This window comes from Hemiscyllium ocellatum, chromosome 34 (assembly GCF_020745735.1).
Source record: "Hemiscyllium ocellatum isolate sHemOce1 chromosome 34, sHemOce1.pat.X.cur, whole genome shotgun sequence".
Lineage (NCBI taxonomy): Eukaryota > Metazoa > Chordata > Chondrichthyes > Orectolobiformes > Hemiscylliidae > Hemiscyllium > Hemiscyllium ocellatum.
The window spans coordinates 7,566,124-7,590,588 of record NC_083434.1 but is presented as its reverse complement, the minus strand read 5'-3'; positions in this window follow the sequence as shown (position 1 = coordinate 7,590,588).

The following is a 24,465-nucleotide window of genomic DNA, read 5'->3' as shown; positions in this document are numbered from 1 at the left end:
ATGGGAAAGTTTTGGAGGGATATGGGCAGGCTGCTGGCAGGTGGAACTAGATTGGGTTGGGATATCTGGTCAGCATGGATGGGTCGGACCGAAGGGTCTGTTTCCATGCTGTACATCCCTTTGACTCTATGTGCAGGTAACACAGTGCAATTCTCTCTCTCTCCTTTTCTCTCTCTCTCTCTCTCTCCCTTTCTCTTTCTATCTCTCCCTCTCTCTCTCACTCTCTCTCTGTCCCTTTATAGAAATCTTTGTATCTTACATCCTGACAATGAAATTCATTATGCAGAGAGTAACAAATCACAGCACCTCTTAATACGAAAAGTCAAATGAAATCTTCCAGTCCTGCATATTCTAACCTGGCCTCTGCAATTGTGTTAATTTTAATTTGGGTTTTGTGAGCAACATTTGTGGCACAATACTTACTGTCCATCCTTAGTTGTCCTGAAGACAAAAAAGAGCCAATTCAATACAGCCTGTCAAAACCACATCATGGTCTGGATGGTAAACGTGGTCGGTTTTCCTCTCTGAATGAAAGCAGTGAGCACTTCGGAGCTTTTGCTGCTACCAGGCAGGTTTCATCATTAGTTTCCTGCTTTCAAACCATGTATGATACCCTGTGACATTCTCTGGAGCTCCGTACTAACTATATGCTCTAAGTATAAACCTAATTAATTCTCCTGTGGAAGGAAAGATGCAGGGTTGGGAATTTGAGAAAAACGTACAGGGCAGAAAGATTAAGAGAAGGCTGGCATTATTTTGTTGTATCTTGTAGCTAATGGTACAAGGACTCAGGGACACAGTCTCAAGGCTTTGGGCAAGAGATGCTAGATGGGATGGGATGGAGAAAACATATTTTACGCAGCAGAACTTGCTGCTTACAAAGATGGGGGAAGCAGAGATAATGAATAATTTCAAAAAGGAAGTTGATTGGCACTGGAGGAGCCTAAATTGCAGGACTCTAGAAATAATCAGAGAAAGCAACTGACTAGATCATTCCAAAAGGCCGACATGCACTTGGCTATCTGAATGTCCTCCTTATGTGCCATCGTCAAAACTGATTTGGCTTGATCAGATTCATGCTACCTTTCATTTATTAGCCGAAATTGTGCCACGTGGTTGCAGTCAATGTTTCTAAGTTATCCCTGTTGAAAATGTGTTGCTGGTTAAAGCACAGCAGGTTAGGCAGCATCCAAGGAATAGGAAATTTGACGTTTCGGGCATAAGCCCTTCATCAGGAATGATGCCCTTCCTGATGAAGGGCTTATGCCTGAAACATCGAATTTCCTGTTCCTTGGATGCTGCCTAACCTGCTGTGCTTTAACCAGCAACACATTTTCAGCTGTGATCTCCAGCATCTGCAGACCTCACTTTTTACCCGAAGTTATCCCTGTTACCAATGTTAGGCATACTGTTCTGCAGTTGCCAGGTTGAGCTTTCTCATTTTTCTGAACAGCAATGTATCATTTAGGATCCTCTGCTGCGCTGGCCAAAGCCCCATTTCTAAAAAGGACTAGAAGGTTTTTGTTAGAACTTTTGTCATGTCTACCTTCATTTCCCTCAGCATCCAAGGATGCATCACAGCCAAGCCAAATGATTTCTCAAGTTTGAGCATTGTCAACAGCTTAAGCACCCACCAGACTAGTTGGAGATGGGACAATCCCACCACCATGATCCTTCTGTTGTGATCCTATATCTGCCTCAAGTCTGGTACATGCGGGATCTTCCAACAGGCCATGTCCTAGGCAAGTCAGGTCCAGGGCTGGCAGGTGAAAGGTCATAAAAAGTCTTGATCCAATTGCTCTGATGATATCTGTGGCTCATCATTTGAAGCTTCTGTGATAATCTTCAGATTACTTCCAGTGCCATGTGTTAGTGAGGGTAGGACCAGGCGGATATGGCAGATGAATACATGGCTGAAGAATTGTTGCAGGGGGAAGGGATTCAGATTTTTAGATCATTGGGATCTTTTCTGGGCCAAAGATGACCTGCCAAGAGGGACGGGTTACATCTGAACTAGAGGGGAACCAATATCTTGGCGGCCAGGCTTGTTAGTGCTACAAGGGAGTGTTTAAATTAGATTGGCTGATGGTTGGGATTCCCAACAGCAGGGAAACGAGTGCGAGGCTGGAAGGAGACTCAGTAATCAGAATTGGTAAGTTGAAGAGACAGGTCAGGCTGGAACACAACAGGGAGCAAGGAATGCCTGTTGGATTAAGTTGCATCTATTTCAATGTAAGAGGGCTGATGAATTCAGGGCATGGATAGCTACGTGGGACATGGATATTATAGCCATTACAGAAACATGGCGAAGGGAGGGACAGGGCTGGCAACTTATTGTGCAAGTGTGCAGGTGTTTTAAGAGGGACCGTGGTGGTGGAAGAAGGGGAGGGGGAGTTGCATTTTTGATTAAGGCGAGTATCACAGCACTAGTCAGAGATGAAATAACTGAGGGATCATCCAGCAAGATTTTGTGGGCGGAGTTAAGAAATAAGAAGGGGATATTGACGTTATCGGGGTTATATTATAGGCCCCTAAATAGTCAATGGGAATTAGAGGAACAAATTTGCAGGGAGGTTGGGAGACCTGCAAGAGCGATAGGGTGATCATAGTAGGGGATTTTCATTTTCTAACATAGATTGGGATTGCCAGAGGGTTAAAGGCTTAGAGGGAATTGAATTTGTTAAGTGCATTCAGGAAAATTTCCTCAAGCAGTATATACTCAGGAAAGGGCAAAACCCAATCTACTCTCGGGAAGGTGGCAGAGGTGGCAGTAAGGGAGCACGTTGGAACCAGTGACCAATTTTAAAATAGTTATGGAGAGAGAAAAGTTCAGGTTCAAGTTCTACATTGGGGCAAAGTGAATTAGACAGGAGCTTGTTGGGGTTAATTGGAGTGGTTTGTTTGCAGGCAAAGAGGGCTCTGGCAAGTGGGAGACCTTTAAATGTGAGATAGTTAGAGTTCAAGGTCTGTATGTTCCTGTGAGAGTCAAGGGCATAGTTGGCAGGAATAGGGAACTCTGGATGTCAAGAGATATTAAAGCTTTGACCAGAGAAAAGGAGGCATGGCTCAGGTACAGGCAGCTGGGATCAAGGAAATCCCTGGAGATATATAGGGAATACAGGAGTTTAGTGAAGAAGGAAATCAGGATAGCAAAAAGAGGCACAAGATAGCCTTGGCTGGGAAGATTAGGGTGGAATCCAAAGAAATTCTTTAAGTATACTAATGGAAAAAGAATAACTATAGAGAGAATTAGATCCCTCAAGGACCATAACGGATGTGTACATGTGGAACTGCAGAAGATGGGCGAGGTCCTCAATGAATATTTCTCCTCTGTGTTTACCGCAGAGAAAAACATGAAGACTTGGGAACTTGAGGAAGTTAGTGGTGATATCTAGTATGTAGAAGAGGTATTGGATGTATTGGAAATGTATGAAGGTGGTTAAATCTCCTGATTCTGACCAGATAGATCCAAGAACACTGCAAGAGGCTAGAGAAGAAACTGCAGGGGCCCTGGCTAATATTTTTGCATCATTAGCCACAAGCGAGGTCCCAGAAGATTGAAGGATAACAAATGTTGTGCCATTGTTCAAGAAGGATTGCAAAGAAAATCCTGGGAACTATAGACCAGTAAACTTAACATGCGCGCGTTACTTAAGAAGATTCAGAGGGATAAGATATACATACATTTGGAAAGATAGGTTTTGATTATGAGTAGCCAACTTGGCTTTATGCATGGGAGATCATGCCTCACAAATGGCCAGGAAGGTTGGTGACGGCAGAGCAGTAGATGCAGTCTACATAGATCTCAGTAAGGCCTTTGATAAGGTTCCACAAGGTAGGCTGCTCTGGAAGGTTAGATTGTATGGAATCCAGGGGAGCTGGCAAATTGGATACACAATTAACTTATTGGTAAGGAGCAGAGGGTAAAAGAGGAAGGATGCTTGTCAGACTGGAGGCCTGCGACTAGTGAAGTGACTCAGAGGTTGATGTTGGGCCCATTGCTGTTTGTTATCTGTATCCATGATTTGGATGAGAATGTACAAGGCATGATAAGTAAATTTGCAAATGACAATAAAACAGGCGGGCTTGTGGACAGTGAGGAAGGTTATCAGAAATTGCAGCAGGACCTTGATCAGCTGGGGACGTGGGCAAATGGAGTTTAATATAGACAAGTGTGATGTCATGCATTTATTAAAGTCAAATCAAGATAGGAGTTTCATGGTGAATGGTAGGGCCTTCAGGAGTGTAGTGGAACAGAGGGATCTTGGGGTTCAGGTGCATGGTTCTCTGAAAGTGGAGTCACAGGTAGACAGAGCAGTAAAGAAGGGTTTTGGCACACTGGCCTTCACAGTCAGGGCTTCGAGTATAGAAGGTCGGAAGTTATGTTGCAGTTGTGCAGGATATTGGTGAGGTTGCACCTGAAGCATTGTGTTCAGTTTTGGTCACCTTGCTACAGGAAGGATGTTATTAAACTGGAAAGAGTGCAGAAGAAATTTACAAGGATATTGCCAGGACTCAATGGTCTAAGTTATAGGAAGAGGTTGGACAAGCTAGAACTTTTTTGTTTAGAGCATAGGAGACTGAACGGGACTTTTATAGAAGTGTATAAGATCATGAGAGGCATGGATAGGGGGAATGCGCTCGCTCTTTTTCCCAGAGTTGGGGAAATCCGGAACGAGAGGTCATTAGTTGAAGGTTAGAGGGGAAAGAATAAATGGAAACCTGAGAAGCAACATTTTTACACAGAAGGTGGTGCATATATGGAATGAGCTGCCAGAGGAATTGGTTGAGGTGAGTACATTAAAAACATTTAAAAGGCAGTTGGACAAATACTTGAATATGAAAAGGTTTAGAGGGTAAGGGTCAAGTGCAAGGAAATGGAGTTAGTGTGGATGGACATTTTGGTGGGGGAGGACCGGTCTGGGCTGATGGACCTGTCTCCGTGCTATAGGACCCTATGACTCTAATAAATGCTGATCTGGCCAGCGATGCCCACATCCTATGAAAGAATTTTTTAAAAAACTTTTAACCAATCCTACTTCTTACCCCATTACCATTCTTACCTCTCTCTCTCACTGTACCAACAGCCCACAAATTTTAAAGAATTGGCAATTAAGCACATACTCAAACTAGTCCCAACGCTGATTGGAATTTTGTGCTTTGACTCCTTCCTATAAGCAAACTTCTTTGATACAACTAGCCAGGCAACAAAATATTTTTAAAAGTTCAGTGAGGACATGATTTATGGAAAATGACTGAAATAATGAAGCTAAACCTTGGACAAAAATATACCGTATTTTATCACAAAACAGGTTCAAAAACATTTGAGGAAGCCTGCCTTTGATCCACGATAGCTTCACTTTATAATTCATAGCACGCATTAACTGGCAAGGTATTTTTAGGAACAGTTCTGTCATTGAACAATATCAAATAAACTGAACAAACTAGTCAAAGTGAAGTTTAGAAACTACTTCAACAACTGTTTCAACACATCATACCCTGTTTATATCTCTTTAAGGTCTCTATGTAACTATTCTGCTAACATTTATTAATTCTGTGTTAACAAGTTATGAAATGTCGTAGCATTTGAAATCGTGCTGACATTCAGGACTGGTTTAAACTGGTCTAAACATGCTGTTGGAGTATGGAATGTGCTTGTTGTTTATCCAGCCAGTAGTCAGTCTCAAATACTGAATCATTAACGGTAACACGTAGAGTCATAGAGATGGACAACATGGAAACAGACCCTTTGGTCCAACCCGTCCATGCCGACCAGATATCCCAACCCAATCTAGTCCCATTTGTCAGCATTTGGCCCATATCCCTCCAAATCCTTCCTATTCATATATCCATCCAAGTGCTTTTTAAATGCTGTAATTGTACCAGTCTCCACCACTTCCTCTGGCAGCTCATTTGATACACACACCATCCTCTGTGTGAAAACATTATCCCTTAGGTCCTTTTTAAATCTTTCCCCTCTCAACTTAAACCTCTGCCTACTAGTTATGGATTCGCCCACCCCATGGAAAAGACTTTGTCTATTTATCCTATCCATGCCCGTCATAATTTTATAAACCTCTATAAGGTCACCCCTCAGCCTCCGACGCTCCAGGAAAAACAGCCCCAGCCTGTTCAGCCTCTCCCTGTAGCTCAAATCCTCCAACCCTGGCAACATCCTTGTAAATCTTTTCTGAACCTTTTCAAGTTTCACAACATCCTTCCAATAGGAAGGAGACCAGAATTGTACGCAATATTCCAACAGTGGCCTAACCAATGCCCTGTACAGCCGCAACATGACCTCCCAACTCCTGTACTCAATTGTCTGACTAAAAAAGGAAAGCATTCCAAATGCCTCCTTCACTATCCTATCTACCTGTGACTCTACTTTCAAGAAGCTATGAAGTTGCACTCCAAGGTCTCTTTGTTCAGCAACACTCCCTAGGGCCTTACCATTAAGTTTTACGTCTTGCTGTGATTTTCTTTTTGAAAATGCAACACCTCGCATTTATCTAAATTAAACGCCATCTGCCACTCCTCAGCCTATTGGCCCATCTGATTAAGATCCCATTGTAATCGAAGGTAACCTTCTTTGCTGTCCACTACACCTCCAATTTTGGTGTCATCTGCAAACTTTCCAACATTCCCTCTTACACACACATCCAAACCATTTATATAAATTACGAAAAGTAGAGGACCCAGCACCGATTCTTGTGGCACACCACTGGTCACAGGCCTCCAGTCAGAAAAACAACCCTCCACCACCACCCTCTGTCTTCTACGTTTGAGCCAGTTCTGTATCCAAATGGCTAGTTCTCCCTGTATTCCATGAGATCTAAATTCGCTAACCAGTCTACCATGGGGAATCTTGTCGAATGCCTTACTGAAGTCCATGGGATCGAATTTTCCCAAAAATTGTCAAAGTGCAAATTGTGGAGAGTTTCATGGAGGAGGGTTTCTAGCCATGAGTTGTAATGAGTTTTCTCATATTATTTTATGTTCTTCCCCTCATAACATATGTCAACTCTATGTCACCACACTCACACTGTCTTACACTCACTAATAAACAAAAGTGTTTGCCATAAATAGGACATTTCAGGATTCCTGCCAAATGTGCCATAGTTAAACCCCAGCATGTGCAGCATGTCAGTTGCTGCCAGTCACTAATTGCCATTCACAGTTGGAAGAAGTGATCCTCTGATGGTCGTCAGACAAGAAGTAGCACCCCGATTTGTTGACAGGACCTGGATGTCTTGATACACATGGCAGTAGAGAGAGGACAGCCATCCTTTCCTCAGGAATGCCAGAAGATACTATGGCACCAGACCCTGCCAGCTTGGTCTGTAGTTGGCACATGGGTCAATGCAATGTCCACATTCAGGAGCATCACTGTTTGTTGCATAAAGGACCACTGGGGAGTGCATGGAGGTGTTTTTTACACAGTGGACAACTGTGCATGTAGACAGATTAGATTACTTACAGATTGGAAACAGACCCTTCGGCCCAACAAGTCCACACCGACCTGCCAAAGAGCAACCCACCCAGACCCATTCCCCTACACCTAACACTACGGGCAATTTAGCATGGCCAATTCACCTAACCTGCACATTTTTGGACTGTGGGAGGAAACCGGAGCACCCGGAGGAAACCCACGCAGACATGGGGAGAATGTGCAAACTCCACACAGACAGTTGCCCAAGGCAAGAATTGAACCCGGGTCTCTGGCGCTCTGAGGCAGCAGTGCTAACCACTGAGCCATCATGCCACCCATACAGGGAATTTAGGTTAAAGCACTACTAGAGACCAAGCACCTATTCAACTCCATGTGGCGATGAACCCATGCTGTTTACCAGTAAAATCTTCATTCAAATGACGCCGAGTAACAGACAGGTTTGTCTGAGGCACTAAGGAAATGGAATTATCTGTATTGTCATATTAGTGTGTTCTATCTCTACTCTGTCATGCAAGTGTCTGGCTGCCTCCATGGGCAGGTGGGCAGCTCCCATGAAAGCCCAGCTCCAACTCACTCAATGTTGACTGATTTGGAGACGCCGGTGTTGGACTGGGGTGTACAAAGTTAAAAATCACACAACACCAGATTATAGTCCAACAGGTTTAATTGGTAGCACACTACTTTTGGAGCGCCGCTCCTTCATCAGGTGATAGTGGAGGACACAATTCTCACTTTTTAGATTAGAATCAATCTAAATATCATGATATAGACAGAGAACACAGGGGGCTAACACCTTCAACATATTGTCTAGCTAACGCCCATTGTTACAGCTAACCTGAGAATGCAACTTTTAAAAAAAAAGATTTTGTGATTTACACATGAAAGTAGTGAAACTATCATGGTATTCGAACAGATGAAAGACTCAACAGACTATCAAGGTATTGTTCAATGTATAATTCCAGTTACATCACACTAAATTTTTACGATAAATTCTGTGCCTTAGAATTGTGTCCTCCACTATCATCCGATGAAGGAGTGGCGCTCCGAAAGCTAGTGTTTCTAGTTAAACCTGTTGGACTATAACCTGGTGTTGTGTGATTTTTAATGTTGACTGCATTCATGCACAGACCTGCACTCCATCACTGCACCCCACAAACAATATGGCAGCAGAGGGGTGAAGGACCTTGACCTCATTCTTGATACCCCTTCCTCTGAAAGGTGGTGCTTGTAGATACCCAGCAAGAGGAGGAACCACAAATAGTCTCCTCAGGAATCTCCTCTCAGGACTGTCTAGAGGTGCCCAGCTCATCCACCTGCACCCTGTATGCAATTCTCAAATCTGTGAGGGTTCAAGCTGAGGAGACTGAGCCTGCATCTGGGCACGAAACACTCAGCGTGTTTGCACCCTCTCACCACAAGTGACCCTCTTGGATCACCGGCCCCAGTCTGAAAGCCAATGGGCTCCAGTATAGGGCAGGCTTCTGTCCAACCCAACTGTGGACCCCATGACTGCAACTAGCCATTGTGAGAGGGAAAACAACCATGATCTCAGGTTAAAAAACAGTCATCTCCGTGACTCCAGTGACTGTGCAAGCTTGATCCTCTTTGCCAGATCTTGTCCCTTTTGAATTTATTATCCATTCCCATGTTGTGTTTGATATCAAATGTTTTTTTTTCAGGGTTTTTTGTCACTTAAGTAGACCTTACTAATTAGCTCTTTCATTTTCTAGTGAAATACTGTTTAATTGCACTGTGATAGCTGCAAGCTGAAAAGAAAAATAATATCTTTGCTGCAAGAGGATTAAGAAGAGAGGAGCTGATTTCCCATCAGAGAATGTATTCCAGGTTATAATAGCTTGTTAAATGAAATATCTCTCCATGTCAGTTTGGCTAATCTTCTGACTGAAAATCTGAAACATAACCTTCTCCAAACATTATTTATTACAAGCAAGTTCCAAACAACGTAGACAGAATGCAGGTTCCAAACAGGGCAATGACTGAACATTTCACTCCATTATATTATTATTGTGTTAATATTCTAGTTAATTATCTAGAATGCAAATCTGCTTTACTTTGATGAATCTGTACCATTCATCTGTGAAAGGGCAGTGATAACATTTTGTTTGGTTTGTCGAGGAAACAACACGATTAAGTGCTTCAATGCCAAATACAATCAGTCCAATCAGATGATTTAATAATTGACTGCTCAATGAATCCTCAATTTAAAACAACTGACACGCCAATGTCACATTTGTGAAATAAGAAGATGTGCAGGTCAAGTAAATTGGCCATGCTAAATTGCCCGTAGTGTTAGGTGCATTAGTCAGAGGGAAATGGGTCTGGGTGGGCTACTCTTTGGTGGGTCGGTGTGGAGTGGTTAAGCCGAAGGGCCTGTTTCCACACTGTAGGGAATCTAATCTAAGAAAATGATGTATTGAGCTGAGTAGAAAAAAAAACCCTTGGTAAAGACTTTACTGATTTCAATTCTTGAAACTTAGGACGGCCAAATTTAGAAATAACAAGCATTTGAAAATCTTTGACTATACCTTGAGCCTTGTATAAACATTTTTTTTCTGTTGGCACTAAAGTAATCCTCCATCTCTGGTTCATAGCTGACATGTTTTTTTTCCCACGGTTTCTACAATGCCAGATTTTCATTTTAACACATTGCAACAGTTGAAAGTAATACCACCTGGTGTTATTAAAGTGAAGAAGTACATTAATTAGTGTCTATGTTTTCCAGTAACACTGGTGTACTATATTTTACCCAGCTCTCCCCACCTTAGTTACTGAGTGCAATTCTGCTGCTCATAAAGCCAATTACTTCCCTGTTGTAATATAACACTCAATTTTATAGCAGGTTGTGGGTAATTGTTAGAATGGCAGAGCAATATGTGGTCATGCGGGAGAAAAGGTATTTCACCCAAGGTGAGATGAGAATCTCACTAGTGAGTCACAAGAGGCCTACTTACATGCAGTAACATCCCTTTTTACCTATTCTTCCATAAATTTCCAATGGTTTGTTTATTCTCCCATACGGCAGATGGGAGATGGTAACGATTCCCAAGATGGAAGTCAGACAGCATAGCTAACTGCTCCAGGTTAGCACTTGCACTTTCCGGTTTCCATCTTGGACAGCAGTCCCAAACCACCTCAGGGCACATTCCATGGACAGTGACCGTCTGCACCCTCACCCACAGAGGTTGGTATCGGACAAGTATCAGTTTCACTACATTATCACATCTCCGGTACCACATCTCTGGCTCATTCAGAGTACAGTTCTTCACTTTCATGCTGCAGTTTAGAACACTCTGACACACTGCAATGCAATGCTGCTGTCAAGCCATTTTGCATTCAGGGACAAGCTCCCAGCTCTTCATTTTGAGCAGGTGCATCACACTTTGCTTGCTCCCTTAGCTCTCACTTACACATCTCTGCTATGTTTTGTCTTGCTTTACCTTGTCTTTTTCAGCTTGGCCACCGCACTCAGAACTGACAGGCTTTCAGTACTTCTGTCTTGTCTTACCTTTTAGCACAGACACAAAGGCAGGCAACTTGTCAGCAGTGATCAGTCAAAGGGGAATACATGTTGCTATAGGACACCATGATACATCAATGCCATGGCTACAGCATGCACAAGCAGCTAATGTGGCAAATATAGTGCTTGTGTTTCATCCAAATAGCCATGTCTCAAAGTCTAAAGGAGTAGTCCTTTGTCAAGTCAAGCTTTCAGTAAAGGAGTATCAGCACAGTAAGGCAAAGGTATTGCCTGATCTCAATCCATGAGCATGGACACGGTCAGTTAAATGAGTGAGGTGATCAGGTTCAGGGGTTGCATATTATTACGGTTCAGGAAGGAGGTAGCTTAGGGAGTTGAGTCGCTTCATAAAAACATTGGGTGGGAACCCAGAGCCATAGAGCATGGAACCAGATCCTTCGGTCCAACCAGTCCATGTTGACTACATTCCCAAACTGAACTAGTTCCAATCATCTGCCCTTGGCCCATATCCCTCCAAACCTTTCCTACTCATGTACCTGCCTGGCAGCATCTATGGAGAGATGAGTGATAACCAACCTGTCCATGGAAGCAGCCAGATGCTCACATGCCAGAGGCAGGATGGTGCCAACATTATTGGTGCTTCACCAACTCATGAGTCAGTTTCTTGAGTGCCTTAAATAAATCTGCCATCTGCTTGTGTCTGTGTTTTTGGTAGAAGTTTCCAATGGCTGACACCGTGAGGGTCTTCTCGTGCCTGACGCTGAGCAGGTGCCTAGTCTCTGGCAGTCCTAAGTACCAACCATTTGGGTGCTTTTTCCTTGATCAACTGTGGAGATGCAGCAGTGAAGTGCTCACCAGCGTATGTTCCTGACTCTAATTTAGCTAAAATAACCTCTGAGGTGTCAGGATCCAAGCTAATGAAGGAGATGACCTTGCTAGAACATCCTCTGGTGGATCTGTAACTTCTTCCTCAGAGGTGGAGGAAGAGGTTATGCCCTAAACGGCTGCTCTCTTCACGACTCTAACAGTGAGGTACCGAGAGGAGATGAAGATAGAGGATGAATTGCAAAATAAGGGTATACATTTGGGCAAGTCAAGACTATAATCACAGTGGTGGTAATGGGGAGCAGTGTGACACTTCACAATTTGTGCAATGACATGGAGGTTTCAGCACCACCGCAGGAGCAATCACGGCCCCGTCCAACCATGCAAGAGTACTTAGGGGCTGAGGAGATGAATCTTGGGCACCAACCAGCTGTCTTGGCTCTTGCTGCCCAATTGGGGCATGTTTTTGCTTGAATTAGATAAAGGGAGGGATTGAGTGAGGTAAAACTGGCTGGCACAGTTTTTGGTGCTGGTGTAGGTGGGGGATAAAGTGGTAAGGTGTCCCCAAGTGAATAACTAGGCATTGCAGAAGGAATGTAGAGTTATTGTCTGGGAGTTTGAGTTGGGAATGAGCAAGCCAGGATAATATTGCATGACTGAGAGTGATCCACCATGAGCATTAGAGTGACTGTGAGGTATCAGAGAGAGCGTGAGGGGATGATGGCACTTACCTGTCAACCTTCTTCTTGTGAAGCTACACATTCCTCTGGGTATGGATATTGTAATGAGCTGTGTGGTAACTTTAAAGCAGGCTGGCAGGATCCAATACCATGGTCTCCTCAGTATGTCTTATGCAAAGCGGACTTCCCTTCTCTCCACCACCCATCCAACAGCACCTGACAACAATCCGGGGGGCTAACTTGGCTCTGTTGGTCATTTCAGGTGTAATTCATCCCACACTGCAAACTGTGAAGAGGAGTTCCTGACTGGCAGCAACTTGTGCAGCTCCATTTTAAGTACTGCAGCAGCAACAGCAGTAATTCTGGAAGGCTCCAACAGGGGTGACAAGCACACGATAATGTGAGAGCAGTGCCTTCTTAGAGGCTTGGTGCATACATAGTGAATGAGCAGCATAAAATCATCTAACATGGCCTGGCCAGATTCCCTCTTTGCAGACCTTGACTTTGACACGGAGTAGATCTTTGATGTAATACCACCCAAGCTTTCTACTCCTCTCCTTTGATAATCTCTGAGCTGGAGAACAATGTTGGGCTTTGGAAGAGGGGCTCCTCACACAAGGTTTATAGCAACTGATGGGGAAGACAAAGGTTGTTGTTGTATCCTGGCTGTGTGGATGGTCATTTTGAACTGATAGCAGAAATGACAATGAAAGAAGTGACTACAATGTATGGACATTTTTTATCCTTGTAACTGTATGACAATACAAAGGTAAAGTTTCAGATCACTTTGCACCATTAAATATTATCTGAATTTTGTTTAAATATACTGAGTTCAACTGCCACGATAAAAATACACAAAAGGAACCAACAGTCTTTGAGCTGAATGGGCTAATGTGGAAAACTCTGCTTGTTAGGTCAGTTAAATAACTGCCTCATGGGTTATAGGAACATGTCACAGTCAACAATCGATCATTTGCCAGTTCAACAATGCCTTCCTAGACTTTGATGACAAAATAACTGTAAATGTTTAGTTTGATGATAAAACAAATCCTCATTCAGTTCTAAATTGCCAGATCTGGTAGACGTTTGAGTGGCTTGGCTCAAGTTTTGCTGTAGTCCAGTTCAATGTTGAAAGATCACAGCCCAGACAATTTCAGAAGTCAGGAAACAATCCTTTTACACAAATGCCCCAGAGATTATTCCTCAGCATTCAAATAAATAAAAATGCAAACTTATAAAACATGTTAATTCAGTCTTTCACAGTCAGGATGGTGATCGCCCAGCCATAAGACGACATACTGGGCAAACTTATAACTGTCATATCAGTAGGGTTCAAGTGGAAATAGCAGTTTAAAACTACAAAAAAGTGGCATTGTGTCAGGAACCCAGTACGATTGCATATTTTTTCTGGGTTTAAGGTGAGCAAGGAGCCCTTGTGAACACATAACTGAGGATTTGAAGCTGCGTGTGGCATTAATGCCGGAGTTTTCTGAGCAGTTCGCTAGGCTCAGTGAGGTGAAGCACGTGGAGGACAGCTAGTTCAGCGTCAGGCTGGGAAGCCTTTAAATAGTGAAACTGAATAGCTACAGCCATGCTGAGGAGAAGGCTTTCTGCTCATTGCTGTTCAGCTCAGACTGTGTTGTTACTGCTTGTCAGGTGATTTCCACTTTCTTGGAACTCAAGTCTTGAACATCACTCACATGGATCTGCGCTGGCATGCTGCCAACTTTCACTGTGGCATAGAAACAGCTTCTGCTACTCTACTTTAAACAAGAATACCGGCATTAGAAGCAATGTCCCATTAATGATAATGGACTGATGATCAATCACTCATCAGGGATTGATAAACTCAGTGAGTTAGTTTCCTTAAAACAGTAATCATCAATACAAGTTTTGAAGTAGATGTGACAGCTAACCATCTGATCTCTGTGTGCAGCTTGTATACTCACAGCAGACTAACTACCAGAGAGAGTTGCAACATTGAATGTATTATGTGTGTACAGTTCTTAAAGGTGAACCCTCTTAATGGCAAGGTACACATACAACAACCCCTGGTTTCTGAAAGAAAGTTTAAATATTAACAATAGCTTCCACCCAGGTTGATGACTTTTATTGATGATGATGATTTTTATTGAAGGTGTAATGGAGTTCCACTGTCACCAGTCACATTATCTATCATTCCAGATTGTGGTGTCAGTTTTGCTTTCATGAGCAGAGCTGCTGTTTCAATATAGGCTTATCTTGATATTTTACAGCAACGGTTTACTCCAGATTACCATTCCCTAAGCTCTTTGGAGCGGTTCATATCTTCTCAGTATTTACAGTCTGGTATGTTCATAGCTGTAGCTCATTTGAAAGCTTCTGGTTTTGCATCTTGGATTTTTTGAATTTGGGTGAGCCAACCATTACCCTGTTTCTCTCTCCACAGCTGCTGCCAGACCTGCTGAGTTTCTTCAGTGTTCTTGGTGTTTGTTTCACTTCGTACTTATGTCCATCCTTCAGTAGGTCTACCATCCTGTAGATCTTCAGTTTGCCTCATAAGTCTTTCTGGAAATCTTCCTTGTGGGTGGATGAAATCACCAACTCAACGATTCTGTCTGCTAGCTTCTTATCTAAAAATTCATATCTTGAGCTTTCTTCTCTGTAGATGTTAATTAACTGGTCTATGGAGTTTCTAGGCTTCTGCCAAAACTATATCAGTTCTGGTCAATGAATACCAAAGCTCAGCCTGATTCTTGATTAATCTTCTTCTGTTGTCCATGTAAATGGGAGATCTTTTAGCTGTTCAGCCATTAATGCTGTGCAGACTGTCACTCTCAAACCGGACTGGCTTGCTTTCCTGCATTTGATCTAGCAACTTAGAAAACATAGTGTTCAAAACTGCTTTAACATTTTAAGTTCTGCTCAGAGGCCTGTTCTGTCCCAGTTTAAAGCACAGAATTTTGTAGACAATGTGCCTTTGACCTTCACTTGATTGCTATCCAAATGGAACATACTCTGATGATGTCCCTTTTGTGAGTTAGTTAAACTGACCTCACAATATGAATTTACCTGTTTACCAGCAATCTGTGCTTTCAGTATTCTCGAACGTTATAGAAAACGAAAGCATCAATAGCAATCTCATATATTTTACCATGATTTAAGTCTGTAGAGAATGTTCTCCAAGGGCAAATTAATTTGCTTGCAGGCTGCTCAAATACAACAGGCCTTATCAGCATGATGTTTTCCACTGTGTTCACTACGTCATGTTAATTATAATAGTCCAATGATCACTTGTTCAAGATGAAGCCTGTGAGTTAGTTTATTTAAAACAGGAAAACACATTATAATTATGAAGCAGGTATTGCAGCAAACAAATTTATTGCTTTACCTACTAGGTAGAGTCACAAACACTGTGTACACACAGCACATGGAGTCATAGAGTCATAGTCATAGAGATGTACAGCATGAAACAGACCCTTTGGTCCAACTCAATAATATCTTAACATAGTCTAGTCCCATTTGCCAGCACCTGACCCATATGCCTCTAAACCCTTCCTATTCATACACCCATCCAGATACCTTTTAAATGGTGTAATTTGTACCAGCCTCCACCACTTCCTCTGTCAGCTCATTCCATACATGTACCACCCTCTGTGTGAAAAAATTGCCCCTTTGGTCCCTTTTAAAACTTTCCCCTCTTGCCCTAAACCTATGCCCTCTAGGTCTGGACTCCCCCACCCCAGGGAAAGGATCTAGTCTATTTACTCTATCCGTCCCCCCTCAAGGATGAATACTCTTGAAAGGGAAAGCTATGCAGCCAACAACCAATCCAGCAGAAAGTGCACCTGCAACAGTCCCAGCAGCTTGTTTTTCAGTTGCAACCCAGTCAATGGGACAGAGGAAATGCATAAAGAGAACCAGATAAGGTACTTCCTGGGGCAAGACCTCCTTCCCAGTGAAACAGGTGGGCTTATATTGCCAAAGAGGCCATGAAGTATGCTACCTTCTAAGGGAAGAGTGTGAGATAGGACAAAGGCAAAGGTGAGTCAACATTGACTATTCATTCAGGATGTGAGGATGTGTCTGAGGAGAGATGATTGAATGGAGCTGAAAGATGTGGCGTGGGTTGTGTGGGAAATTATTGAGAATGTCAGAGGGGGACTTGGTACCTGATGCATTACGCCATTCACTTTTCCTGTCCTTGAGTCTCTTGTGGTGTTCCCTGGGTTCAAGGGACACTATAATCTTGGTGCTCACCTTCTTAACTACTTCTACGGAGACCTGCTTGCTTGGGAGCCTATGTTTTTCCTCGTGTCCTTGTAACGGTTCCTCTACAGGATCCTGTAACAAGATCTACAGGTAAGAGCCTGAGACCTGGGGTTTGTGGGGGGAGTAGATGGTTTTGAGGTGCAGCATTCCCATTGCCTCTCCATTTCTGTGGTTGCTGCAGCCACGGGTTTCAATCTACAGTCTCATTCTGAAATCCGCCAGAGTTCCTTCATTTGGTAAATTTGGCATTTCACTCACCCTCTATGATTAGTCTCGAAAGCCAGAATCAGGGTGATAATCAGGATGGAAACAGTAAGTAAGCATGTCAAAACCTATTGAGGAAATAGACACTTCCCTGTCCACGACCATCATCCTCATTGTGTCTAAGTCTGCTCTGTTCAGATTCTGACCATTGAGTGAATTAAGGCATTTGAATGTATCAGCCAGATTCAGCAGTATGACAAACTTCTAGGGTTTTCAAAACGTTGAAAAGGTTTGGCTGCAAGAAACTCATAGAGAAACTCAAGGTTTCACCTCTGAACAGCAAGTGGATCTCAATTTGCAGCTTTCCACACATTAAAACAACGGATGCAGGCTTGCTTGCTGAGCTGGAAGGTAAGAACAATGACTGCAGATGATGGAAACCAGATTCTGGAGTAGAGTGATGCTGGAAAAGCACAGCAGTTCAGGCAGCATCCGAGGAGCAGGAAAATCCAATATTTCAGACAAAAGCCCTTCATTAGGAAGACAGGCAGAGTGCCTGAAGTGTGGAGAGAAGGAAGGTTCATTTCCAGATGTTTCATCACCATACTCGGTAATATCTTCAGTGAGCCTCTGGACAAAGCACTGCTGGTGTTTACTGCTTTCTATTTATATGTTTAGGTTTCCTTGGGTTGATGATGTCATTTCCTGTGGTGACATCATTTCCAGTGGTGATGTCATTCCCTGTTCTTTTTCTCAGGGGTTGGTAAATGGGTCCAAGTCAATGTGTTTGTTGATAGAATTCCAGTTGGAATGCCATGCTTCAAGGAATTCTCATGCAGGTCTCTATTTGGCTTATCCTAGGATGGATGTGGTGTCCCAGTCGAAGTGGTGTCCTTCTTTATCTGTATGTAAGGATAGCAGTGAGAGAGGGTCATGTCGTTTTGTGGCTAGTTGATGTTCATGTATCCTGGTGGCTAGTTTGTCCAATATAGTGTCTATTACAGTTCTTGCACAGTATTTTGTAAATGACATTAGTTTTGCTTGTTAACAGCTCAGCGAGCAAACCTACATCCAGAGCCTCAACCTGAGCTATAAATCTTCTCAAAACTTTGCTAACATTAAAACAATGGATGAAGGGTGCAGTGAATGGAAGTTGATGGAATTATTTGTTTCACTTGAGCTGTTGAGGAAATTGCAGAAATTTTCTGAAATATTATTGGTTCCAACTCGTGCTTAATGGATCAGTATTCACATCTGATCAGGAGGGAGTAAAACAAGAGAAAGTCCTCTTCCATTTCTCCTGACAGAACATACTGTAGATCATGGTGACTACCCCATTTGCTCAGTGGCAAAACTTACGTTTAGGCTTATACTCAATCTATGAGTTTGCCAAAAACTATTGCTTTAGGAATCAGCCTTAATTTTTCGCCTTAGATTTGCATTTTCACTCATCCTATAAGTTGGTGCATGGAATCAAGCAGTTAAATAACTACGGTCTATGTTGTCAAGAAGGTTTGTGGGAATTTAAGATGCAGTCATGCAGAGCTGGCCACGCATAGTGAATAATGAATACAAATAGATCTGCCAGCAAAATGAAGGAAGCATGAAGCAGGCTTTAAGCTAAAAACTGCAACATTTGCTAACTCATAATTTACCTACAAAAACAGAAACAGACAAATTAGAAGCAGGAGAAGACCACCCAGCTTCATAATCCTGCCTTCCATTCAATAGGACCATGGCTGATCTAATTACTCCACATTCCCAGTTATTCCCAATAACCTTCCATCCCCTTGCTTATCAAAAATTTACCCACTCCTGCCTTAAAAATATCCAAGGCCTGTGCTTCCACTGCCTTTCTGAGGAAGTGAATTCTGAAGGCTCATGGGCCTCTGAGAATAACAAAAATCCCTCCTTACAGCTTCAAAGCTTAGATTGAATCAGTGACCCCTGGCATAAGAGGAAACATCCTTTCCACATCGACCCTGTCAAAAACCCTCAGGATCATATATATTTTAATTCAGACAGTTTCTGGGGATAGACAGAGTTAGGATCCTCTTGTCATAATGGGAGAGGAGCCGAATTTCAGGCAGTCCAATATTCCCTCTTGAAATATTCTGCCCTATTGTGCCCTGCTTTCCTCTTGGAATGAGAGAGTTGAGAATGAGTGGTACATTTGTTATGAGGCCGTACAGAGTGCATACAAAGTTAGTGATGTCGGGTGTTGGGGTGGGTGACTGTAGATAAGTGAAAATGCTGGAGGCAATAGTGAAAGTGGTAGAGCATGAGTCTTAGTGGGAAAACAACTATCATAGCATTGATAGAGTGAAAGAGTCAAAGATTGTGGTGCTGGAAAAGCACAGCTGGTCAGACAGAATCCAAGGAGCAGGACAATTGATGTTTCGAGCATAAGGTCTTCACCTGCTTCTGATGAAGAGCTTATGCTCCAAATGTCGACTGTCCTGCTCCTTGGATGCTGTCAGACTGGCTGTGCTTTTCTAGACCACACTCTTCAACACTGATCTCCAGCATCTGTAGTCCTCACTTTCTCCCAGTGATAGAGTGAATGCAAGGTATTGCAGAAAAGATGCTAACAGAGTTGAAAAGGTCATTGACTCTGTTCTTGCTTTATTGTGCATTTCTCCAGGTAGCTTAGACTGCACAGTTCTGAGATGCAACCTCAGGCCAGATTAGCAAGGCTGGCATTGTGACCTTAACTGCCAGGCCTTGGTATAGTTGATGTCTCATCTCTGCATCATCCCTTCTACCTGGACCTCCAGGTCTCTCATGCAAGGCAAGATGCCAATTTTCCCTTCTCTGCCATATCCGGGGGATATGTCAGGAACTGGGTAAGGCAACTCCAGACTGACAGCATATGACCCTTTAAAATTGGCACTGGTTACACAGATCCTGGTCCGTTCTGGAATGTCCCCACAGTGGCGAGTTGTTTTATGTATAGCATGTGTTAGAGTGTGTCTAGAATTGGGCAAATGGGTACCAAAGGGCTGGATAGGTAGTTAATGAGGCAAGTTGAATAAAATACAACAGAGGAAGTCTTCATGAAATTCAAAGGAACTCTCACTTGGCCAAAATAAAATGTAAGATTCAGCCCACGGATTTTGATCAAAATGTTTTTAAATAATTTGTCACAGCAAAAGTTTTCAAACTTGAAATCTTGCAGTTTCATTCTCTGAGCTAATATCTAGAAGTCCAAAGAGCTTTAATAAAGTTAGCCTCTAAGGAGATCACAACAATGTTTACCCACACAGTTCTGGTATTATGCTAGTAAATCTTCATAGAACATTTTCAAGGTTTCAATATTTTTTCTATTATGTTTGAACCAGAACTATAGCAGATGCACAAGTCAAAATGTGATCTAACCAAGGTTTGATGCAGGTTTAGTCTAACATCTCTACTTTGCAATTCTATCCTCTATTAAAAAAAGCCTGGTACTTGGTTTTCTTACTCTTTGGCCTCACAGACTTGTGATGCCACCTTTCGGGATTAATGAATTTGCACTTTGCCTTTGATGCCGTCATTCCTTCACCCCAGCTAACCTTTCACCTCCCATGTAGTAATTGGCATCCTTATTATTCCAAGCAAAGTGCAATAGTTGATGTATCATTGAAAGCAGCAGAAGAGAAAGGCATGTCTGCACACACTCTAATCACCATGTGAGACGTGGTACCAGCCATTTATAGAATGCCCAGCAGCAGGGTTGAAAATGTTGAAACTGACAGTATTGTTATGGTTAATCCTATTTCTCACGTCTCATTTCCTTCTCATCAGATGTTCTCTTCTGACTTAACCATCAAAGAATGGTGCAAGCATGCACTTTTCCCTTTCTCTCCTCACTCCCTCACACACCACAAACATATGCTCGATTCCTCTGCTAGTGTTTGGCAAGAACAAAAACATAGCTATCTTTCATTAAATAGAGAGCATCAGTGACCTCCTTTTGTCTGCAATGGATGGGAAATGGCAAGGTGTCACAAATACCTCCAGCTCTAGCCTGGGAAGAAGTAGACACAAAGATAAGGTAACTGGACACCTCAAAATTTTTCTATTAATCTGAGAAAGCCAGACAAACCTTATTGAATATTTTGAAGAGATGAGCAATGTAGTGGACAGGGTAATGTATATAGATGTTGTTTATATGGACTTTCAAAAGGCACTAAATAAGAGACTGTTAACTAATGTAGTAGCCCACGGAATTGAGGGCAAATTATTGACATGGCTGGGAAATTGGTTGAAAGGCAGGTGACAGAAAGTGGCGATAACGGGTCGGTACTCAGATTCACATTCACCATAGAGGGCTGGCATTCTATTTTCTGAGAGTGGAATGTTACAGTCCAGCTCTTTATTGAAAGGTGCATTTGATTTCTCAACCGATATCGTTCTCTAATCTGTTCCATATGGTGATTCACAGTGACATTTCTCACTCATATTGGGTACAGTAGCTCTTAAAAAGTCATGTTAAAATGAAATATCCATCCTCCAATATAATAACAGCTACCCACAGGACTTTGGTCAATTTTCCAAACTTGCACTAGTTGCCATAATCAGGCACCCAGGACAAAAATCAAGAACTGTGGGCATTGAGAATTGAGGACTGGCATAGAGGAGCCAGAGACCATGCGAGCAGCAATGGAGAGATGTGGACAAATGTAATGACAGATGAACAGAGATAACAACAAATACCTTTAACATAGGATGCTATGACCACAGATCATAACTTCAGATCACCACTGGACATATTGAACTTCAATTACGTAGTGTTCTTTAAGAAAGGACATACTGGCAAACACTCACTGCAGATGTAAATTCACTGGCTGCTGAGAGACAGAGAAAGAGAAAGCGAGACAGAGTCTCTGATGCCACACTTGACAAGATGTGATCCTAGTATGTGGACTAATGTGCCGTGCATGATTCTGAGAACAGCCATTTAAACATCCCAGCACTACAGGTAGAACAGACCAAAAAAAACATTCTCTGACTGAATGGTGCCAGTCAGCCATTGCTGAGAGAAATCAGGATCGGAGAGTTTCAATCAAACTGCAAAGACACGAATCGCAAAATCAATGGTTCAGCTACCATCATCAAAATACCGCTAATGTCCATTGCAATGGTTGCAATATTTGAATGTCTGCTCTTCATGAACCAATCAGAGAATGATCCTTTTTTCAAACTTCTTTTGGCTTGGATTCACCTTTTAGTTTTAGTCTGTGTGTTTCTCTTATTATTTCTTCTCAATTCATTAACAAATAAACTTACTCATTTTGCTAACTCATGAAAGCCTAGTTAAATTGGCTCCTTTTAAGTTCCTTTGGGTCTTGTAGAGAGGTGTCCTCAGAGAATTTTGCAAATTAACTTCATTGCAAATATCTGAGGGGGCAGGTGAATAACCAAGCAGAACAGGAACCCTCCTCCTCCTCACCCTTAATGGTTTAATCTGGAACCATTAGGGAATTTCTCCTTGGAACCATCCGTAACAAGGGTCCTGAGAAGCATTCCTTTACAGATGCAAAAATGCCTGCTTTAAGGGTGAGTAAATAATGCATATATTTTGTCCTTTCCCGATGTGGCATAAGACAATTTGTGATCTATAATATGTACATGTTTTCTGCTTGCCATTTGAGGCATTAATGATCAGGAAACCAGCAGAAAATAAGTGCTGTAGTGGGACAGATTCTTGACTATTGACTGCTGAGTTGGCATAACTTGCTTGAAAGATCTGGCATTTGTTTGAACAAAACTTATTTATTTTGCATTCACCGACAGTAGATGGAAGCACTTAAAATAATGAGAACTCAAATTAACTTTGCTCTGACCTGTAGCATTCAAATTAACCTAACAACAACCAACAAGAATTATTATAATTCTACCCCTGATCTTTGCTCTGTATTGGCAGTTTGAGTTTGTAGACTTGCTCCTTGAAGTTCACAGAATGGGGACAATTTCACCAATGAAAATAAAAAGGTAATTGGATTGTCCGTTTAGTCATTAAAATGTAATGTAAACATAAGGCGTTTATCCAGTTTTTGAAACTGTAATTAAATAAATAGCAGTTCTTAATCCCACAACATAATTTGGCCCAATAATGCATGGAGCGATTCAAAAACAATACACCATTTTGGCAAAATGTTGCAACAAAATCGCAAGTAAGTGGCATTTTCTGCTGCCTGTTTGGCATTATAATTTAATTAATATTTATGACTAATAATGATTTGACAAGAGTATGACAAATTAGTATTTCACAAGCAAATCAATTTTCAAAGGGTTTAAGTCTTACTGTAGACAAGACAGCTCAATATAGTCTACAGTTCAAAGGGGAGAATTGATAGAAGAGTGCTATACTGTTCAGGTCTAAACCAAAATCAACAATGACATAGATACGCAGAACATGATGATTGTGAATATGATTCCAATGTTGTCCTGAAAGTATTCCAACAAATGTAATTTGAAGTTCATAATTCTAGACTCAGTATCAGTGCCTCTTAACAAAACTCAAGTGGTGTCCCAAAACCTGCACCTATTTACTCACTGAACAGAAGGAGGCCTTTGCATCCTGACCAATTTTATTTCCCATAAATCTCTAAGAACAGATTGGTTTGGCTGTGTAGCAGATAGCCAACTCACTTTAATATATAGGAGAAAGTGAGGACTGCACATGCTGGAGATCCTGAAGAAGGGCTCATGCCCGAAACGTTGATTCTCCTGCTCCTTGTGTGCTGCCTGACCTGCTGCGCTTTCCCAACAACACATTTTCAGCTCTTTAATATATACCCTGCCTGATCTCAGAGTCACTTCGATAAGGCGAAGAATGATGGACCAGTTCCCCTCCGCACACTCACCGAGCTTGGGAGAACTTGTTCACAAGAATACCCTGCAGGGCGAGACTGACTGGGCAGGTAGTGACCAACCCCTTGAAGAAATGGCATTGAGCTGGGCTATGAAAAGGTGGAGGGAACTGACTTACTAAAAGTAAATTTAAAAAAAACACAACCACTAGGTTTCAGTCCATATTTTGCCAGTTAACCCTCCAAACCACAACTTTTTTTCCACTCGGATGTTCTAAAATTTCTGAAGTCAGACTTATTTCTGGTCATGAAGTAATGCTTCAGGAGTGGGGGATTAATTTGCTATGTCTCACTAGGTGAGAACACTGGAAATCAAGCTCGGTTATTCAAAGCACAAAATATCAAGATTTCAGTAGGAATACAGAGTTCCCCAATTTACCAATCTTTCTGTTTGACAAAAAGCACTGACCAGGTTTCTGGACTCAACAAGAATTATTACAAATAAGCAGACTCTAGCCACAGGAAATCAATTAGGAACCATCTTCATTTAGATCGACCATGGAGCCATACCAGTTAAAACTCAAAGCTTCTTATAAACTGCCCTTCAAACAAATACAAACAGATATATATATATAGGGAAAAAAACATGGTTATAGGTAGAGGGAAAGACTGAGAAGGCAATTTTCAGTCCTCTCTCTCTACAGGACTCACTGAGATGATTCTTGTGCTGGCCAGAATGCTGCTTCTTGGCCCACCTTT